This window comes from Pan paniscus, chromosome 2 (assembly GCF_029289425.2).
Source record: "Pan paniscus chromosome 2, NHGRI_mPanPan1-v2.0_pri, whole genome shotgun sequence".
NCBI lineage: Eukaryota > Metazoa > Chordata > Mammalia > Primates > Hominidae > Pan > Pan paniscus.
In genome coordinates this window covers 6,640,954-6,663,053 of record NC_085926.1, presented here as the reverse complement: position 1 = coordinate 6,663,053, position 22,100 = coordinate 6,640,954, and the positions used below count along the sequence as shown (strand labels likewise).

The 22,100-nt window shown below is 42.7% G+C and overlaps 1 long non-coding RNA gene across 1 annotated transcript in view; it reads left to right on the top strand.

The window, feature by feature from the left end:
- The window catches only part of LOC117979576 (uncharacterized), a 73,017-nt gene extending 54,279 nt beyond the window's left edge, over positions 1 to 18,738 (top strand). Inside the window, exons 4-5 of the long non-coding RNA XR_004670433.3 lie at positions 13,785 to 13,895; positions 16,425 to 18,738. This is a non-coding gene — a long non-coding RNA (uncharacterized LOC117979576). The remainder of the gene's footprint in view (positions 1 to 13,784; positions 13,896 to 16,424) is intronic.
- The last annotated feature ends 3,362 nt before the right edge of the window (positions 18,739 to 22,100 follow it).

Sequence of the window (22,100 nt, the reverse complement as noted above, 5' to 3'; positions counted from 1 at the left end):
AGCTTGGACTGGAATATTTATGTAGACTTTAATTCTAGCCGTTGGTGCTGACATGCAAAAGGAAGGTAAGCATGTCATCAGTTTGGTTCCTCATTTATACCATAGCTAGCAAATGGCCGACTATGTAATAGAGATTTGAAGCTTAATGGCATAAATTAATGGATGAACGAATGAACAACGGAATGAATGGCACGCAGAAGTTCTAGCACATGGAGGCAATGAATACATTAGGCGGTTAATAGGAATCATCAGGTTGTTTGAAATGGCCACCTCCTATTTCATTATCTGGCCACCTCCTACTCATTTTGAAGGCCCAATACAAAAATATCTTCCACTAAAAAGCTTCACCTACCCCAGGTAGAAAGGACTCACTTACTCAGAACTGTGTCTACACCACTGTAAGAGCACCTATCCCATTGCATGACAATTAGCACCAGCAGTCAGCCCTGATAACCCTAGTCTTCCTGGGGCAGGGGCTGTGCTTTGTGAACACACAGACCCTGGGACAGTGCTTGATACAGAAGGTCTTAATGAAAACTTAAAGAGTCAGTTTAATAGAAGAGTGCTTTACATTTTCTTTGAATTCCTTTTTGAAGAGAAAAAGAGAACCTGTCAATCAAGTCATAAGCTCAGTAGACTTGGCAAGGAGAAATAGTTAAACAGGCAGTCTTAGGATGGCTGAAAAGCTGCCTCGACCTTTTTTATTTTCCTCACATTTCAAACATTTGGGGCTGCCATCACCCAAAAACTTAGTACAAACATCTTCATTTTTATAACAGGAAAAGCCTGTTTGTGTTTTCATTCTGTAATTCTTGACTTACATTAAGATTATAAAGAGAGCCCATTCAGTGGCTCTCCCTTTTCTTCCCAAAGCTACAAAGACTCCTAATTACCTTTTGGTCATTTTCCCAAGGATGTGGAGACTAGTTTAAAAGAAAGTGAGCCCCTCCTCTTTCCCTTAGAATATAAATTCTTTGAGGGCAGAGTTTTCTTGTCTGTTTTGTTCACTGTTCTTCCTCAGCACTTAGAACTATGCCTGGCACAGAGCAGATACTGTTGTTTGAATGAATAAATATTTGATAAAAGCTGAAAGTTTTCTCATTTGAAAAAAATCTTTGTGTTCCTTTCTAAGTATTAAAATGATACCTAAATGGAACTGCAGAAAATTAATTAACAGAAATCCTAAAAAGATATGTATTAAATTTCTTGTCATATGCTTCGTTGATTCTTCTTATGTCCATTCATACTTGAAAATCCTATCAAGCAGTTTGAATTGTCCTAAATAAACTCAAGAAAATAAAGACAGTATCTTCAGCTTTATTAGTTTTACAATCAGTGTGCAACTTGATTAAATTTGTTTAAAGAACTTTTTATTGAACGGGAAGGTTTAAGCATATTTCTTAATACTTCTATTGTGTAGCTTAAGTGTTTTTATTTTTTCTTGTAAACATACAAAATGCAAATATGCAGTGAATCCACAAATGATCTGAGTCCTCTCAGTTTACTTAGCCTTCACACCAATTGTGTTTCCTCTAGCATTACATTCAAAGCAAGGCTGATCAATATAAAAGTCATGAACCTAGCTACATGGCTCCTGCAGTTTATGGAAATGAATTCCAGGTGAAACTTTACAACCTGTTGTTATAATTGGAGATATGAAATATAGGATCATCTGCCCTGTTGTTGCTATACATTGCACAGAACTGCTAAGTTAATACATTGCAAAAATAACTGCAATGGCAAATTTAAATTTTCTAACCATTTGGAATATTCCAAATATACCAAAAGTTATCTAGGGAAAAAAGTAATGTATATTCATATACCCACCACATAGCTTCAGTTTGCCATATTTGCTTCACATTTTTCTTAAAGGACTTGATATTTACAGATAGAGCTGAAGCTTTCTGTGAACTGCACAATCAATCACATTTCTCCCCTCCTCAACATCCCTTCCTGGGGGCCTACTCTCCTGAATTTTGTGTGTATTGTTCTTATGTATATTTTCATTCTTTTACAAAATGATTTCTCTCTGAAGGATATAAAACAACATTTTGCCTGTTTCTTTAAGCTTTATATAGATACCATATTTACATTATGCTCAGCACAGAATAAGGACCCAGTAAATGTTACTCTATTTGATATGCCACATGCTTTATTTCCTCTTAACATTGCATCTGAGACTTAGCCAAGTTGATACACATAGTTCCAAATAATTTGCTTCAGCTGTCTTCTTGGGCTCTATTGTGTGAGTATGCCACAAAGCCAATCAAGTATTTCCTATCTGAAAGTGCCCTTTTCTTTTTCCCTTTTCTTTCCTTTTTTTTAGGGAGAGGGAGACAGGGTCTCACTGTGTCATCCAGGCTGGAGTGCAGTGATACTATTACAGTTCACTGCAGTTTCAAACTCCCAGGCTCAAGCGATTCTCCCACTTCAGCCTCCCAGGTAGCTGGGAATACAGGTGACAACACGCCTGGCTGGGAATACAGGTGACACCACACCTGGCTAATTTTTTTTTTTTTTTCTTAGTAGAGATTAGGTCTCACTAGGTTGCCCAGGCTGGTTTCAAACTCTAGAGCTCAAGTGATCCTCCTGCCTCAGCCTCCTGAGTAGCTGGAATTACAGGTGTGAGCCATTGTACCCAGCTTGAAAGTGCCCTTTTATTTCTTTCCTGCAGTGACCCCTGACACCCAGCCATCAACTAGAGGCTGTTCCTCTACTGCCACCCCCTGCAGCCTGCCTACTGGTTTTATAAGGTACTGGGTGGGTGTAAAGCGATGTTTTTCTCTTGTAATAGGAGAAAATTGTTGGTTCTACTTAATAGACATACTGTTAGAGTTCTTAAAGTGATTCAGTATGCAGACTATGTAAATCAAATAAATAAGTATATGAAAGAACAAGAAAGACCTTCTAATAAGCATATTTGTATTATATTATTTTTAATACAAATAATGCCATAATTAAGTCTATTTATATTTCCTTGCTCACATACCAGTGAGTTTTTCTTGAATCACAGTTAATAGAATGGCTAGGTTGAAAATATGCATATTTTTACTTACTAGATACTAAAAAATTGCTCTGCAAATTGGTTTCAGTAATCTATTCAGACAATAGGGTCTAAGATTTTCCCTTTCTAAGTATATTTGCCAACACGTTATTTTAAGAATTTAAAATGTTTTAGCAGTCTGATAGGTGTGAAACATTATCTCAATGTTTTTACATAAATTTCAACAATTTCTAGAAAAGTCGAGCATCTTATTAATTTCTTGATTGGTCAGTCCAATCTGGCCTCTTCTGGAAATTGCCTGCTTGAATCTTTTGTCTACGTTTCTATTAGTTATTGTCATTTTCTGTGTTAATTTGTAGGAATTCTTTATAAATTTGAAATACTGATCCTAGGTTGTTTATATATGTTGCAAATATCTACCCCCAGTCAGTAACTTCACTACCTTATAGTATTTTTGGTTGAAAAGCACTTTTTTTTTTTTTTTAGAGATAGACTCTCTCTGTCACCCAGGCAGAGTGCAATGATGTGATTATAGCTCACTGCAGCCTCAAACTCCTGGGCTCAAGCAACCTTTCCCTTTTCAGCCTTTTGAGTAGCCAGGACTACAGATGTGTTCTGCGATTCCTGGCTAATTTCTAAATTTTTGGTACAGACAGGGTCTCAGTAGAACATGACGTTTTAAAATACTAATGTAGACCAATTTATCAACTGTTTTACTCAAGTTCTGTAATTTTATATTTCATTTAAAAAACCATTCTGTATTCTGAGTTTATAAAAAAGTTATATATTTTATTTTTTAGAAATTAATGTTTGCTTTATATAATTAGGTATTAACCTACATGTAAGTGATTTTTGTGTACTCGAAATGTACAGAATTATTTATATGTTCTAGACGCATAGCAAAAGGCCTCCAGGTTATTGATTTGCCCGTCTATGTTTTATTCACTGATTTCTAATGCCATCTCTACTATGCATCCCATTTACATTTGCATGCAGACAGGCAAGGTATTTTTTTTCCTGGATTAAAAAATCTAGATCAAAGAGATAGTAGGTTATTTTAGTCAGCTCAGGCTGCTATAACAAAATACTATGGGCAGCCTAAACAACAGACATTTATTTCTCACAGTTCTGGAAGCTTTGAAGTCCAAGATGAAGGTGGCAGCAGCTTGAGTGTCTGGTGAGTGTCTGCTTCCTGGCTTGCAGATGGCTACCTCTGGCTGTGGCTGTGTCCTCACATGACTTTTCTAGGGTGTGCTCACGGAGAGAAAAAGCAAGCTCCTCCTCTTCTAATAAGGACACGAGTCTCATTATGAAGACACCTCTCCCATGACCTCATCTAAACCTAATTATTCCCTACAGGCCTCACCTCTAAGTCGCATGACATTAGGGTTTAGGGCTCCACCATATGAATGGTGGGGAGAGGCACAAACATTCAATCCATAACATGGATATTTAATAAATGTTCTTTGACTCGTCAAAAGGTAACTTAAACTGATTCCCTGCAGCAGCCTATCATTCAAAACTCTTAGTTCATCTCTTCCCTCAATGGATGTATTGCTAACCTTAGCTATACAGGAGTCACATCACTGTGCATTTAGCTTACAATATTCCAAATATAGACATCTGGGGACTCAAAAAGAGAAGAAGAGAAACAATATTAGTGCCTTGAGTGACTCTCTCTTCCCTTTCCTGAAATGAATATAACCCGAAGGGTCATGAACAGTGAACAGGCGGACATGAATTAGCTGTGCCTACAGTGGGTATGTTTCTGGGAGCCTCTGTCAGTGTGAGCGTCTTGCAGTGTGTTAAGTCTAGTTTAGAAATACAGTAGTCCATTCTTATTGTGGTTTTGCTTTTTCATGGTGTCAGTTACCTGTGGTCAATTGCAGTTCAAAAATATTAAGATATTTTGAGAAAGAGAGAAACAGAGAGAGACCACATTCACATAACTTGTATTACAGTAGATTGTCCTAATTTTTCTACTTTATTATTGTTGTTGTTCATCTCTCACTGTGCCTAATTTGGAAATTCATCATAGGTATGCATGCATGGGAAAAAAACATGGTACAGTATATATAGAGTCTGGTAAAATGTATGGTTTCAGGCATCCATTGGGGGTCTCGGAATGTATCCCTCCAAGAATATGAGGGTTCTACTGTAGTATCTTAATTTTTTTTATTTTTATTTTTATTTTTTTGAGACAGAGTTTCACTCTTGTTGCCCATACTGGAGTGCAATGGCATAATCTCTGCTCACTGCAACTTCCGCCTCCCAGGTTCAAGCGATTCTCCTGTCTCAGCCTCCCAAGTAGCTGGGATCACAGGCATGCGCCACTACACCCAGCTAATTTTGTATTTTTAGTGGAGATGGGGTTTCACCTTGTTGACCAGGCTGGCTCGAACTCCTGACCTCAGATGATCCGCCCACCTTGGCCTCCCAAAGTGCTGGGATTACAGGCATGAGCCACCGTGCCTGGCCTACTCTACTATTTTTAAATACTATTTTGCTACTTAAGATTGCATACACAAATCTATTTACAATGCACTTTATGTCCAGCTTAACGGATTTCTAAGGGCAATTTTACTAGACATGGATTTCACTATAACTACTGACTTTAAACCCTAATTTCTGAGTCAAACATGGCTCCACTGTAATCAATGTATCAATGGACCACCAAAATACTGCTTTATCTTGAATAAGAGGTGCAGATAAAAATACAACAGCTTTTAGCATTTCCTCATAAGCAGTGGTGAATGGGGAGATGCAAGGGTCTGCCATTAGATCAGCATGTCTTGGTTCCCAAGGTAAACATAGGCAATACCAGGACACTACAAATGTGGAAGCACTGTTTACCAGCTACATCTGGGCAATAGTTTGACCTTTTCCTCCTGGATGAAAATACGACCTGTTGACACTGTGTTCCTTTCAAGAACCATGAAGTACCTGCAGTAGACTGAGTGTTCGTGCACCTCCCACATTCATATGTTAAAAAACTAACCCCTGATGTAATAATACTCCCACTGTCTCTGGCAGGTAATTAGGTCATGTGGGTAGAGCCCTCAGGATGGAATTAGTACCCTTTTAAGGAGAGACACATAAAGCTTGCCGCCTCTGCCTCTCTCTACCATGTGAAGATACACTCTGTAAACAGGAAAGGGATCTTTACCAAGAACATGACCAAGTTGGCACCCTGATCTTGGGCTTTCAGCTGCCAGAACTGTGAAAAATAAATGGCATTGTTAAAGCCACCCAGTCTTTAGTATTGTGTTATGGCAGCCCAAACTGACTAAGGTAGTGTCAAACATTATAAAGTCACAGAAAGGGACACACTAAATTTAAAAGAGTTTGACTCTACCAAGAAGTGAGTTTCTCAAAGCTGGAGAGAACTGCTTTGCACAGACAATGGCACTACTGAGTGACTAATCCCTTTAGAAACAGGTGACCAATGAAAGCTATTCTGGTATTGGCTGCAGCTGCCAATTCTCTGTGTGACCAACTCACTTTTGATATAATTTTGTTTATTAGCTTATTATATCAGAAACTTAATCTAACTCAGCCAGGTGTGTGGTCTTATCCAGACAATCTATACCCTACCTGAAACACATCATTGGATTCTTTCTCCAATGGCAAGTATAATCAGAATAACTTTACTGACAATTTATTATACCATAATGGCTTGTCCACTTGAGGAACTGAAGAGAACTCATTCTCTAAAGCATAAGAAAAATGTCCTTGCAGACTTAATCATAAGATGTTAGCTCTCATAGACATCTCAGAGACTACCAAGTCCTACAAAAATGGATAAAGATCTGAAAAACAGACACTGAGCAGTCCAAGGTCATCCTACTAAGAGGCAGAGCTGGTCTTGAACACAGATTTTCGAAATCTTTGTGCCGCTGTTGGACCCACAAAGCCAAATGCCAATAAGCAAACCAGAACCTATCAATGTAGCTATTTTCTTCTTAAACAATTTACTGCCTCAGGACTTGGAGACCTAAATCTTTATGTTCCTAAGAGTTCATAGTGAAGGACACAAGAACAATGATGTCAACTGTGATTATCCGTACGACTCACTTATAATTTTTTTAAATGGACATGGCCCTAATTTTAGTCCACTAACTGTATTTTCCTAGAGTTATTTACTGTCTCAGAGAGTACCAGGCATTATATGGACACTCAGGTCTCAACAACATGGAAGTAGGATGTGCAATTTTTCTTGAAGATTATTAAAATAATAGTGACAATAATAGCACATGTAACAATATAACTGCTAACACATATTGAGTGCTTACATTTAGTATTAAAGTTATATCTAAGTACTTAATATGCATACATTTATTTAATTCTCACAATAAACCTGTGCAGTAGGTATTATTTACCTCTGAGGAAACTGAAAAATAGAGGAGTTATATACTTTGTGGAGAAAGGATTTGAATCCAGAAATCCTTCCTTAGAATTCACACGCTTAGCCATTTTTACTGCGATAGTCCTATACAAAAATAGGGAGAAGGAATACAGACCACTTCCTTACCTTTCTGAATGTAGAATTTTAGTTCAGTAAAGAGGGAATTTGCTAACCAGATTGCCGGTACCATGAAAGAGTTAATGATGTTTCTCAAGTGGAAATTTCCTGAGCGGGAATAATTCACACTCTGGAAAAATGTGGCCCAATATGTTAACATGATGAGCAAGTAAGTTCTATCTATTGAGGTGTTGAGGTTGACATACTACTTAGCATATTCTCTACACCCTGCGGATAGCAGCATCTGTATAATGTAGTCAAAATAAATAAGGCTTTGAGTGTATGGGAAAGATAATCACATATCACTTTACACATAAACATAAACTTGTCTGCTGTACCTGCTTGTCACAACTTGAGTTCTAAAAGAAGATGAGTCATTTCCAAAGAGCATCTGCCTCAGCCACTACCTTTATTGTTTCAAATACAGCTGTTTCCCTCTCAGATGTCAGAAGTGCCACCACAGCTGACAGGACCCCCTTCAGGAGGGAAACAATATATGCTCAAGTTCTCAAAGACTCCCATGAGTATAAGAAGAAGGTCCAACTAGTGTATAAAGAGGGGTAAGATAGTTTCCATTGTCATTAAAGATGTCTATTCTAAAATGCAATAATTGTTCCTATTTTGGTATTTAGTCAATACATTGTTGAAGCCAATACAAATAGATACAGAGTCTTGGAGCTATGTCTCAGAAACTTTTCATTCCTGGGAATCAGTAGTTAAGAAATGATTCCCAATACAGGAAATGATTCATGCTGAAGGCCACATGACATGTAGTTGTGTGAAAGCAGAAACTTCTTTGCTGAACAAAAATGGAAAAGCTATCAAATAAATATGGTGCATCTATGTGAAGGAATACCATGCAATAACTAAATGTCACACTTAAAAAGTGAAAATCAGGGACTAGAAAACTATAAATATAATATTATATGATTTTGGCAAATTTTTGTAGTTTTTCTTAGCTTTTTAAAAATTTATGTTTTATTTATAATTGGCACATAATTACTGTACATGTTTCTGGGCTGTAGTGTGATGTTTCAGGGAATGTATACATTGTACAATGACCAAATCAGGATAGTCATTAAATCCATCACTTTAAACATTCATCCTTTCTTTGTGGTGATAACATTAAAAATCTTCTCTTCTAGCTATCTTGAAATATACATTACATTGCTATTTGCTATAGTCACCCTACTCTGTAATTAAACATCAGCACTTATTCTTTCTATCCAACCCTAATTTTGTACAGTTGACCAACCTCTTCAGGTCCTCCCTCCCATGTACTCACCTCAGCCTCTGGTAACCACTGTTCTACTCTCTATTTCTATGAAATAAACTTTTTTGGATTCTACACGTGACTGAGATCACGCAGTATTTGTCTTTCTATGCCTGGCTTATGTCACTTAACGTAGTGTTCTCCAGGTGTATCCATGTTGTTGCAAATTATAGAATTTCATTCTGTTTTATGCCTGAATAGCATTCCATTGTGTGTGTGTGTGTGTGTGTGTGTGTGTGTGTGTGTGTGTGTGTGAGAGAGAGAGAGAGAGAGATCACATTCTGTTTTATGGCTGAGTAGCATTCTATTGTGTGTGTGTGTGTCTGATATATCTATATCTCTCTCTATGTATATATATCACATTTTCTTTATCCATTCATCTGTAGATGGGCATTTACTTTAATCCATATTTTGGATATTGTAAATAGTGTGCAATAAATATGAAGTGCAGATATCTCTTTGACATACTGATTTCATTTCCTTTGAATATATACCCAGTACTGAGATTGCTGGATCATATGACAGTTCTATTTTTCTTAAAATCTTTGGGAGGCCGAGGCGGGTGGATCACGAGGTCAGGAGATCGAGACCCTCCTGACTAACACGGTGAAACCCTGTCTCTGCTAAAAATACAAAAAGTTAGCCAGGAGTGGTGGCGGGCGCCTGTAGTCCCAGCTACTCCAGAGGCTGAGGCAGGAGAATGGCGTGAACCCGGGAGGCTGAGCTTGCAGTGAGCCCAGATAGCGCCACTGCACTCCAGCCTGGGCGACAGAGCGAGACTCCGTCTCAAAAAAAAACAAAAAACAAAAAACTTCATATTGTTTTCTATAATGGCTGTACTAATTTACATTCCCACCAACAGTGCATAAGAGTTCCCTTTTCTCCACATCCTTGCCAGCATTTGTTATTTTTTTTTTGTCTTTTTGATAATAACCATTCTAACAAGCGTGGAGTAATATCTTCTCTGGTTTGATTTGCATTTCCCTGATGATTAGCGATGTTTTGCATTTTAAAATATATCTGTTGGCTATTTGTGTGTCTGGTTTTGTTAGTTGCCTATTTTGGTCTTTTGCCCGTTTTTAATCAAATTATTATTATTTTTGGTACTCATTTGTTTGAGTTTCTTATATAGTCTGGATATTAACCCCTTGTCATTGCATACTTTGAAAATACTTTCATCCATTTTGTAGGTTCTGTCTCCATTCTGTTGATTGTTTCTTTTGCTGTGCAGAATCTTTTTAGTTTGATGTAATCTAGTTTCTAATTTTTGCTTTTTGTTGCCTGTGTTTTGAGGTCTTACTAAAAAAATCCTTGCCCAGTTCAATTTCATGAAGTGCTTCCCTTATGTTTTCTTCTAGTTTCATAGTTTCAGGTCTTTCGTGTAGGTCTTTAATTCATTTAGAATTTATTTTTGTATATGGTGGTAGGTAGGGATCTAGTTTCATTAGTTTGCACGTGGATATCCAATTTTTCCAGCACTATTTATTAAAGAGACTGTCCTGTTCCCAATGTGTGTTCTTGGCATCTTTATAAAAAATCAGTTAGCTGTGCATGCATGAATTTATTTCTGAATTCTATATCCTGTTCCATTGGTCCAGGTGTCTGTTTTTGTGCCATGTAACATGCTGTCCTGTTTACTTTGTAGAATATTTTGATGTCAAGTAGTGTAATGCCTCCAGCTTTGGTCATTCTGCTCAAGCCTGCTTTGCCTATCCAGGGTCTTTTGCATTTTCAAATAAGTACTAAGATCTTAAAAATTTTTGTAGTCTACATTCTCATTTTCTCCCTTCTTTCCTTTCACCCTTCTTCTGTTTTCTTCCCCATTTCCTCCCTCAAACATCAGAAAAATGTATTGGAGGATGTTTGGTTAGAAAAAAAAAGAACAAAATGGTGAAAGTAGTTTTCTGTAAATGAATTGGTTATTGTTGTTTCACCTTAAAAATGTAAAAAGTGAGAATTAAAGATGTAAAACAGCTTTGCCCAAGGAATACAGAACTACTAAGCCTGGGTGGTGCCATGCCATGTTTCTTCCTGCCTACCCACTGAATTTAATCCTCCAATTCCTCAATTGTAAAAGGATGATCTTTCTGATCTCTTCAAATGCTGATATAAACAAGTCCAGTCTGATAGGTTTGTATGATTTTCATATTCTCACCACGAAAAAGTGTGTCAAGTAAGTTAATAAGGTAATTGAATTATGTTAATAGAACTATCAGGTCTTTAATGTGTATGTATGTGAAAACAAGTTTGAATTGAAATGAATTCTTTTAAATAAATGAGCAGATCTAAAAATACTTCCTTCAGTCATTTATTTATTCACTTGCCATGTATTTATTGAGCACCTTTGGTGTCTCAGACCTTGTGCTTGATACTAGCGATAGAAAAATCAGTAACATAGGTCTTACTCTCAAGAAGTTCACTATCAAGTGAAATCTCTCTCTCTCTCACACACACACACACACACATTAAAGCTACACACATGCTGTGGTAATTATAGTGATAGTTATGTGCCCAGGTGTCACAGAGGCAAACAAAATATTAACACAACTATCCAGCCCGTGAAGAATTTTTGGAGGCAAGAAGAGAATGTCTTAGTGAAATTACAGAGTATGAATAGTTATCTAAAAAGGAATAAGAAAGAATATTCCAAAGACAAAAACACTCTGAGTTTAAAGTGAAGAGTGGCAAGACATGAGTTTGGCCAGCTGGAGTAGACAACAGAGAAACGTGTTCACCTGTGAAAAAATTCAGACTTGAATCACTGGAGAGAAATGACAAAAACATTTTTTTTTTTTGAGACGGAGTCTTGCTCTTTCGCGCAGGCCAGAGTGCAGTGGCGCTATCTTGGCTCACTGCAAGCTCTGCCTCCCGGGTTCACGCCATTCTCCTGCCTCAGCCTCCCGCGTAGCTGGGACTACAGGTGTCCACCACCGCACCCAGCTAATTTTTTGTGTTTTTAGTAGAGACAGTGTTTCACTGTGTTAGCCAGGATGGTCTCGATTTCCTGACCTCGTGATCTGCCCGCCTCAGCCTCCCAAAGTGCTGGGATTACAGGCTGAGCCACCGCGCCCTGCCTACACCTTTTATTTTCAACAGCTGCTGGAGAGAATGGCTTTATAAGAGATAGCCTTTAGTGGGCCAAGCCATGATCCAATAGACCAGTTCATGTAAAAGACATGCAGAATCTAAATTAGGGTGGTGGCAGCAGGGATAGAACAGAAAGGATAAATCCAAACACTAATTAGATTAATCTACATTAATCTAAAGGTACGGGCATTTCCAATATATACACATCCACAGCTTTGCATATAATTTTAGAGAGTTCAAATATCTCAGAGCTCATCTTGAGAGTCTATTAATCCTCAATGAAGGCTCCTTTGTCTGCAATAAGTAAAACTGTGATGAATGCCTATGGAAATTAGTTGGAATTAATTTTCAGTTGAAATTATTAAACTACCATTGCTTTTAAGCACTTAATAGTTAAGATGGCCTACTCCTCAAACTAACTGAGTAAAATTTTATTTTAGATATGATTTCTTAGGAAAAAAAGTATTCTGCTTTTCCTATAAAAAGAAAAAAAAAGATATTCATTATTTCATTTTCCCAAGGTACATAAAAGCTTGGCATTCCTAAGGCACAAAACAAAACACATAACTGATGCATGAAAAAGCTACATGAATTTGCACTAGGTCATCTATGTAGTATATCTTTAATACCTTGTTAAGTGAGGACTTGCTAAGTCCAAAACTATAACTGTAGAATACTTACATAATTAAGTGGACAGAGATATTTTAAACTTTAAATCATAGGTGTCAACTCTATGAAATGCACTTTTTAAATATCACACACAATATAACTATTATGTATTTTACTATGACACAATTGAAAGTTATATTGATCAAATTTTGCATTCTTAAATACCAAAGATATAGTATTGAAATAAAGAAAATACATGGATGACCGTATCATTTAGCAATGTGTGGTTCAGATTTTCAGCACATTGGATGCCAATAAATAGTGACAGTGAAACCACCAAATGACAGCATATGGTTACTTCAGTTTTGATTATTTGGCCTTTGACTATATCCTCCTTGACTCTATCCACATGACCAAACTATGGATAGGGGAAGGAGTGAGTTACTATAATTAACAAAAGAGGCTAAAATTATTAGCATAGTGACAGAGAAAAATAAGAAAAATGAAAATTGATAATTTATAAATTGGGTATTTCATGAATAACCCAAATTTACTCTACAAAACTTTTAATTTAATTACACAAAATGGTAAGAACCTAAAAATCTCTTTAAAAATTACTCAGTAAGTAAAATTATAATAAGTGATGTTCTATTTATTGACTTTGGTGAGGGTTACAAGAGAATGTTCATTCTGAGATTATTGAACTACATGCACTTTTCTATACTTATATTAGCTTCCTTAAAGACCTTTAAAATCTGAATACATAATGAAAAGTAAATACGGTTACAAGGGCTTTGCAAGGTGTAGATCTTATTTGAAGAAGAAAACTTTGGAAGAGTTTATATCTAGCTAAAGCAATAACTGAAGTTCAAAAATTTGTTCTTTGAAGTGCAATTACAAAAAGAAGTCTGAATGGGTATATGACAAACAACTGCTATTTGGGGAACTTAATAGATGTGACTTTATTGTGATCAATGGAATAGTCAGTGCTTTCTAATAGAATTTTCTGTGATGTTGGAAATTTCCTTTATCTTCATTGTTCAATATAGTAGCCACTAGCCACATGCAGCTACTGAGCATTTGAAATATGGCTCCCGTGATTAAGAAATTGAGGTTTAAATTTAATTTAATTTAAATTTATTTACATTGAGAGGTTCTATGTGGCTAATGGCTATTGAATTGGACAGCTAGAGTAAGCAAACTGAAATCAAATGTTTACCTTTAATTTTCAAGTTAATGAAGTTGTACCTATTGAAAAATAAAATAAAATTCCACTTTTTGGTTTCCAGGGTCCCCAGTTTGAAATGTCTTGTTACTGCTGACAAGACCTGCATGACTGACCATCTGCTCCCTAACAGATGAGAACTGACATTGCTTTGAAGTTCAAAATGACATTGCCAGTGAGTTTTACTTTAAAATGGAACAATTGCTTTCTAGTTAAAGGGATTTCTCAAAAGGTCTAAAAATTTGCTGTCATGAAAATACATATTCTGCGACCATCTTTTGTTTTTCTTTTTCTTTTTCTAAGCAGTAACAGGCTACAACTGCTAGAAAGTTATTTAATTTTTCTTGAAAATATTGGTATACTAATTGCAATGTTTCTATGTGAAGCTCCATGAAGCTAGAAATGTGCATGTTAATAGCTAGCTGAATGCAAAATGCAATTCTTCTAAATGCCTTCCATAATACTGTTTGATTTTGTTTCCCTACTCTGACCTACATAGTTATATAGTAGTATGTAGTAGTTATGAGAGTGTATTGTAATGCCTACTTAACTTTCTGTCTTCTTCATCAAACTGTAAACACATGAGGGCAGGAGCTGTGTCTTATTTACCGTACACAGAGTTTATTAATATTCATAGGTTAGAATGAATGAAATAAATCACAAAGATCATTATGTCAACAAATATAGAAAAGTGAAAAATGAAGGGCAGGTATTAATCTCCTTTAAATTCACTTGATTACATACACAAGAACCAACATGCTCCTCTCTTGTGCCCATGGCACATGTCATTTTAGAGACCTCTTAATTTATACTGTAGAAGAATGTGATTATTTATAAGAACTCAAAAGGGAGGGCTAGAAAACAAGAGAGAGCTAATAGATTGCAAGCCCAAGGCAAAAATGTAAGAGCTGGAAATTAGAGTTACAAGAGGAACACTTAGTATGCTTGTGTGTATAAATACTTTCATAGGACAGCAGGTGTCTACCAGACTTTTCTAAGGGAGCCAGATAGTGAGTATTTAAGGCTCTGTGGGCCGTAAGGTCTCTATTACATATTCTCTTTTCTTTTTTTTTTTTCCTAAAAAACCCTATAAAAATGTAAAAAATATTGCTACATCACAGATTATCAAAACAGAAGTAGGCTGTGATCTTGACGATCTTGATTTGGCTCACAGACCGTAGTGTCCCTGACTCCTGACATAGAAGAGTGACATTATTGTTGTGAAAATTTTAGTGATTTGCTTTTTTTGGCCTCAAAGAAGAAAATTGGCACGAGATGTTTAGCACTTAAAATTCTACATTCACAAGAAAACACAACAAAACCAAACAACAGCCAATGGCCAATTCAACTTTGAAGTCAATTTGGAAATGATGTTTTGGAAAATGTTGATTTAGAATTCAGATACTCCCACAACTATGACTCCACACGTTCCATGTTTAAACAGGAAAAAGAAAGAAGAAAAGGAAAATAGTCAAGAAAAATTAATCAGAACAATACTGAACCTAGTTACAGCTGTGTTTGCAGGTGGCGCAGGCAAGGAGTAATAAATGATCTCATTAATAAAGCCAGACATTTAATAACAACAGTAACCCACATTCTATAGAATGCTAAAATACCTCAAAATGCAAGTTCTGTACAGAAAAGGATATCTTCCTATATGCACAAGGAGCCTCGTTAAAGTGGAAGAATCCTTTTTTGTAAAGTCTCATCACTATTGCTAGCTATGAAAGATATTGTACCCCATGTCCAAATTTTATTTTTACTTTTCATGTAATTATTCTCCACATCATAAAAGGAAATACTTAAAAGGGAGACAATGTGCCTGTTCTTTGTTCTGCCTATAAAATCAGTACATAGGCCGGGCATGGTGGCTCATGCCTGTAATCCCAGCACTTTGGGAGGCCGAGGCAGGCAGATCATCTGAGGTCTGAAGTTCGAGACGAGCCTGGCCAACATGGTGAAAACCCACCTCTACTAAAAATACAAACAATTGACTGAGCATGATGGCATGCACCTGTAATGCCAGCTACTTGGGAGGCTGAAGCAGGAGAATTGCTTGAACCCGGGAGGCGGAGGTTGCAGTGAGCCGAGATCGTGCCACTGCACTCCAGCCTGGGCAGCAGAGCGAGCCTCCATCTCAAAAAACAAAAACAAAAACAAAAACAAAATCAGTACATTATTCTCCAAATAATGTGTGATTAATAGATTTTGTTTTAAATGAACATGCTATACCTTCTAAATGTAACAAAAGATAATTCTTTTCTTTTTCTGGCTTATCGAGTGAATTATCCATTTACATGTTCATTGTAAAGGCATCTTAAAGGTTTAACATCAACTTACTAGAAAGCACTTAGAATATACTCATCATTTCAATACCTCCAACCATATACAGTATTTGTATATTTTAAGTACAGAACAGATAGTCTCCTGGAGAACCTAGGTTTCAAAAAACACAGGGAAGTGGTTTTAAAATAACTCCTTAATTTTGAGACAGGCAAATGTCTAGGGGGAAAAAAGTGTTACCCACTGAATAAAAAATAAAGTAGCTAATAAGAAATCCATCCTTTTTTAAATTTTTTTTCCTCTTAGATAGCTCAAATTGCTAAAGTGGTTAAGGCAGTACATAATTTTTCTTTCTGAAGAATTTTGTCCAGTTTGACAAGTAAATAAATGTTTAACTTTCTTTCTTCTTTTATTGCTGCAGAAACAAGAAGAAATGGAAAATAACTGTAGCACGTTTATGACATTCGTTTCTTTCTCCACATGAAACATACAATGAGAACACTTTATAGATGAATTGTGTCTTCAATTGAATAGAGAATGGTGGACTAGCTTTGGTTTTATGGAATTGGATAATTTGTCATAGTTTCTGCCCCTGGAAAAATGAGAACCCAAAGGAAAACAAGTGGAAAAACTTTAAAAAATCATGATACAATACACAGCTGATATTTTTGGTTCATAGAATACTTTAAAGTACATAATTTACAAAGCAAATTACTAAATTATAAGAAATGCTGTCATCATCAATAAACATTCACAGAGCTTCAGGTTTTAACACAAAGCATTCCTCTTATTTCAGGTGATATTATTTATGAAAAAATTACTTGGAGATTGCTCCAAGGTTATCACATTCTTTTCTAACCACCAATTATTATTTACTATTATTAGTTATTATTTATAAATACATATGAATACACAATGAAAGCATGCTTTATGTATAGCATATAAATATATTTGAACTTTACTTTCCCCACATACTATCTATCCTGCAATATTACAACACCAGTAAAAGAGTATCTAAATATTAATTGCTCCTATCACAATAGTGGAAACTAGAAGAGATAAGTTTTCCCAAATCTGAGTAGAAAACCATGGTTAGCTGATATCCTTTGTCCATTTACGGAATTATAGCAATAAAATCCAGCCAATAATTTTTAGTTTGCTTATTATGTAGTGGCAAAACATAATGTCTTTTTCTCACCCATTAAAAGGGTCACAGCTGACACGCCTATAACAAAAACCAGATGAACAAGAAAAATGCATAACGTGTTCATTTAATAAAGTTTTAAGTGACGTGGGAGCCTTCAGAAATGCAGACCCAAACCCAGGGAAAATTTTGAATTTGTATGCTTCTGAAGAAAGAAGTGAATAGTTGTGGAGAAATGTGATTCGACAAAAAGAGTATGACCTAATGATAATAAACTGTAGAGAATTTAGCAAAGCCTGTCTCTTCAGATTCTTCTCGACCTTGCTGTGTAGCATACCTTCCCCCCATGTAAGGAAGAACAACTGCCAGAAAAGGGTCTTCTGACCTATTTTCTGGTAAAATAGGTCAGAGCGACCCTTTTAGGTTTTATGGCTTGCTGTGAGGTCAAAGAATTCTAATTTCTATGGGCCGCCTTGGGAGAGAGGAGAGCTGGAGAAAGGAGAGTGAGAGAAGGTCAGAGGGGCCTTCCTTCTGAGGCCCTTCCAGTACCCTTCAGTTCAAAGTACTCTGCATGCCAAGACACCATATATTGGGGTATAATGTTGTGGGTCCTAGCAGTTAATAATATAATATTTTTCTTTTTTTTTTTTTTTCCTTTTTTTTTTTTTTTTTCTTTTTTATTGATCATTCTTGGGTGTTTCTCGCAGAGGGGGATTTGGCAGGGTCACAGGACAATAGTGGAGGGAAGGTCAGCAGATAAACAAGTGAACAAAGTTCTCTGGTTTTCCTAGGCAGAGGACCCTGCGGCCTTCCGCAGTGTTTGTGTCCCTGGGTACTTGAGATTAAGGAGTGGTGATGACTCTTAACGAACATGCTGCCTTCAAGCATCTGTTTAACAAAGCACATCTTGCACCGCCCTTAATCCATTCAACCCTGAGTGGATACAGCACATGTTTCAGAGAGCACAGGGTTGGGGGTAAGGTCACAGATCAACAGGATCCCAAGGCAGAAGAATTTTTCTTAGTACAGAACAAAATGAAAAGTCTCCCATGTCTACCTCTTTCTACACAGACACAGCAACCATCCGATTTCTCAATCTTTTCCCCACCTTTCCCCCCTTTCTATTCCACAAAACCGCCATTGTCTTCATGGCCCGTTCTCAATGAGCTGTTGAGTACACCTCCCAGATGGGGTGGTGGCCGGGCAGAGGAGCTCCTCACTTCCCAGTAGGGGCGGCCGGGCAGAAGCGCCCCTCACCTCCCGGACGGGGCGGCTGGCCGGGCGGGGGGCTGACCCCCCCCACCTCCCTCCCGGACGGGGCGGCTGGCCGGGCGGGGGGCTGACCCCCCACCTCCCTCCCGGACAGGGCGGCTGGCCGGGCAGAGGGGCTCCTCACTTCCCAGTAGGGGCGGCCGGGCAGAGGTGCCCCTCACTTCCCCGACGGGGCGGCTGGCCCGGCGGGGGGCTGACCCCCCCACCTCCCTCCCGGAGGGGGCGGCTGGCCGGGCAGAGGGGCTCCTCACTTCCCTGTAGGGGCGGCCGGGCAGAGGCGCCCCTCACCTCCCGGACAGGGCGGCTGGCCGGGCGGGGGGCTGATACCCCCACCTCCCTCCCGGACGGGGCGGCTGGCCGGGCGGGGGGCTGACCCCCCCACCTCCCTCCCGGACGGGGCGGCTGGCCGGGCGGGGGGCTGACCCCCCACCTCCCTCCCGGACGGGGCGGCTGGCCGGGCGGGGGGCTGACCCCCCCACCTCCCTCCCGGACGGGGCGGCTGGCCGGGCGGGGGGCTGACCCCCCCACCTCCCTCCCGGACGGGGCGGCTGGCCGGGCGGGGGGCTGACCCCCCCACCTCCCTCCCGGACGGGGCGGCTGGCCGGGCGGGGGGCTGACCCCCCACCTCCCTCCCGGACGGGGCGGCTGGCCGGGCGGGGGGCTGACCCCCCCACCTCCCTCCCGGACGGGGTGGCTGGCCGGGCGGGGGGCTGACCCCCCCACCTCCCTCCCGGACGGGGCGGCTGGCCAGGCAGAGGGGCTCCTCACTTCCCAGAAGGGGCGGCCGGGCAGAGGCGCCCCTCACCTCCCGGATGGGGCGGCTGGCCAGGCGGGGGGCTAACCCCCCCACCTCCCTCCCGGACGGGGCGGCTGGCCGGGCTGGGGGCTGACCCCCCCACCTCCCTCCCAGACAGAGCGGCTGGCCGGGCAGAGGGGCTCCTCACTTCCCAGTAGGGGCGGCCGGGCAGAGGCGCCCCCCCCACCTCCTGGACAGGGCGGCTGGCCGGGCAGGGGGCTGATCCCCCCACCTCCCTCCCGGACGGGGCGGCTGGCCAGGCAGGGGGCTGATCCCCCCACCTCCCTCCCGGACGGGGCGGCTGGCCGGGCGGGGGGCTGACCCCCCCACCTCCCTCCCGGAGGGGGCGGCTGGCCGGGCAGAGGGGCTCCTCACTTCCCTGTAGGGGCGGCCGGGCAGAGGCGCCCCTCACCTCCCGGACAGGGCGGCTGGCCGGGCGGGGGGCTGATACCCCCACCTCCCTCCCGGACGGGGCGGCTGGCCGGGCGGGGGGCTGACCCCCCCACCTCCCTCCCGGACGGGGCGGCTGGCCGGGCGGGGGGCTGACCCCCCACCTCCCTCCCGGACGGGGCGGCTGGCCGGGCGGGGGGCTGACCCCCCCACCTCCCTCCCGGACGGGGCGGCTGGCCGGGCGGGGGGCTGACCCCCCCACCTCCCTCCCGGACGGGGCGGCTGGCCGGGCGGGGGGCTGACCCCCCCACCTCCCTCCCGGACGGGGCGGCTGGCCGGGCGGGGGGCTGACCCCCCACCTCCCTCCCGGACGGGGCGGCTGGCCGGGCGGGGGGCTGACCCCCCCACCTCCCTCCCGGACGGGGCGGCTGGCCGGGCGGGGGGCTGACCCCCCCACCTCCCTCCCGGACGGGGCGGCTGGCCAGGCAGAGGGGCTCCTCACTTCCCAGAAGGGGCGGCCGGGCAGAGGCGCCCCTCACCTCCCGGATGGGGCGGCTGGCCAGGCGGGGGGCTAACCCCCCCACCTCCCTCCCGGACGGGGCGGCTGGCCGGGCTGGGGGCTGACCCCCCCACCTCCCTCCCAGACAGAGCGGCTGGCCGGGCAGAGGGGCTCCTCACTTCCCAGTAGGGGCGGCCGGGCAGAGGCGCCCCCCCCACCTCCTGGACAGGGCGGCTGGCCGGGCAGGGGGCTGATCCCCCCACCTCCCTCCCGGACGGGGCGGCTGGCCAGGCAGGGGGCTGATCCCCCCACCTCCCTCCCGGACGGGGCGGCTGGCCGGGCGGGGGGCTGACCCCCCCACCTCCCTCCCGGATGGGGCGGCTGGCCGGGAGGGGGGCTGACCCCCCCACCTCCCTCCCGGACGGGGTGGCTGGCCGGGCAGAGGGGCTCCTCACTTCCCAGTAGGGGCGGCCGGGCAGAGGCACCCCTCGCCTCCCGGACGGGGCGGCTGGCCAGGTTGGGGGCTGACCCCCCCACCTCCCTCCCGGACGAGGCGGCTGGCCGGGCAGAGGGGCTCCTCACTTCCCGGTAGGGGCAGCCGGGCAGAGGTGCCCCTCACCTCCCGGACGGGGCGGCTGGCCAGGCGGGGGGCTGACCCCCCCACCTCCCTCCCAGATGAGGAGGGAGGACGCTCCTCACTTCTCAGATGGGGTGGCTGCCGGGCGGAGGGGCTCCTCACTTCTCAGATGGGGCGGTTGCCAGGCAGAGGGTCTCCTCACTTCTCAGACAGGGCGGCCGGGCAGAGACGCTCCTCACATCCCGGACGGGGCGGCAGGGCAGAGGTGCTCCCCACATCTCAGACGATGGGCGGCCGGGCAGAGACGCTCCTCACTTCCCAGATGTGATGGCGGCCGGGAAGAGGCGCTCCTCACTTCCTAGATGGGATGGCGGCCGGGCAGAGACGCTCCTCACTTTCCAGACTGGGCAGCCAGGCAGAGGGGCTCCTCACATCCCAGACGATGGGCGGTCAGGCGGAGACGCTCCTCACTTCCCAGACGGGGTGGCTGCCAGGCAGAGGCTGCAATCTCGGCACTTAGGGAGGCCAAGGCAGGCGGCTGGGAGGTGGTTGTAGCGAGCCGAGATCACGCCACTGCACTCCAGCCTGGGCGCCATTGAGCACTGAGTTAACGAGACTCCGTCTGCAATCCCGGCACCTCGGGAGGCCGAGGCTGGCGGATCACTCGCGGTTAGGAGCTGGAGACCAGCCCAGCTGACACATCGAAACCCCGTCTCCACCAAAAAAATTCGAAAACCAGTCAGGCGTGGCGGCGCACGCCTGCAATCGCAGGCACTCGGCAGGCTGAGGCAGGAGAATCGGGCAGGGAGGTTGCAGTGAGCTGAGATGGCAGCAGTACCGTCCAGCTTCGGCTCGGCATCAGAGGGAGACCGTGGAAAGAGGGGAGAGGGGAGAGGGGAGAGGGGAGAGGGGAGACGGGGGAGGGGGGAGGGGAGAGGGGAGAGGGGAGAGGGGAGAGGGGAGAGGGGAGAGGGAGCTCTATCTACCACACAGTCCTTCTCTGAATATGAGTCGGTCCCCTTTTTTTTCTTTTTTTTTTGTAACAGGTTCTCTCTGTCACCCAGGCTGGAGTGCAGTGGTGCCATCATGGCTCATTGCAGCCTCAACATCCCAATAATATAATATTTTTCAAAAAATCTAGAGAAGGAAAAAATTTATTTCAGAATGCTACTAACCAGTTTTTTAAAGTCAAATTCGAAAATGATGCCAAAAATTATACTGATTTTTTTCTTCAGATAATTGTGAAATTCTACTGTGTCTTCTCTTTAAAGATGAAAAAATAAAATAAAAAACATGAGCTGGGCATGATGGTGTCCCTGTAATCCCAGCTACTTGGGAGGCTGAGGCAATGCAGGAGGATCACTTGAGCCCAGGAGTTCCCAGACTAACCTGGGAAACATAGTGAGGCCCTAGCTCAGA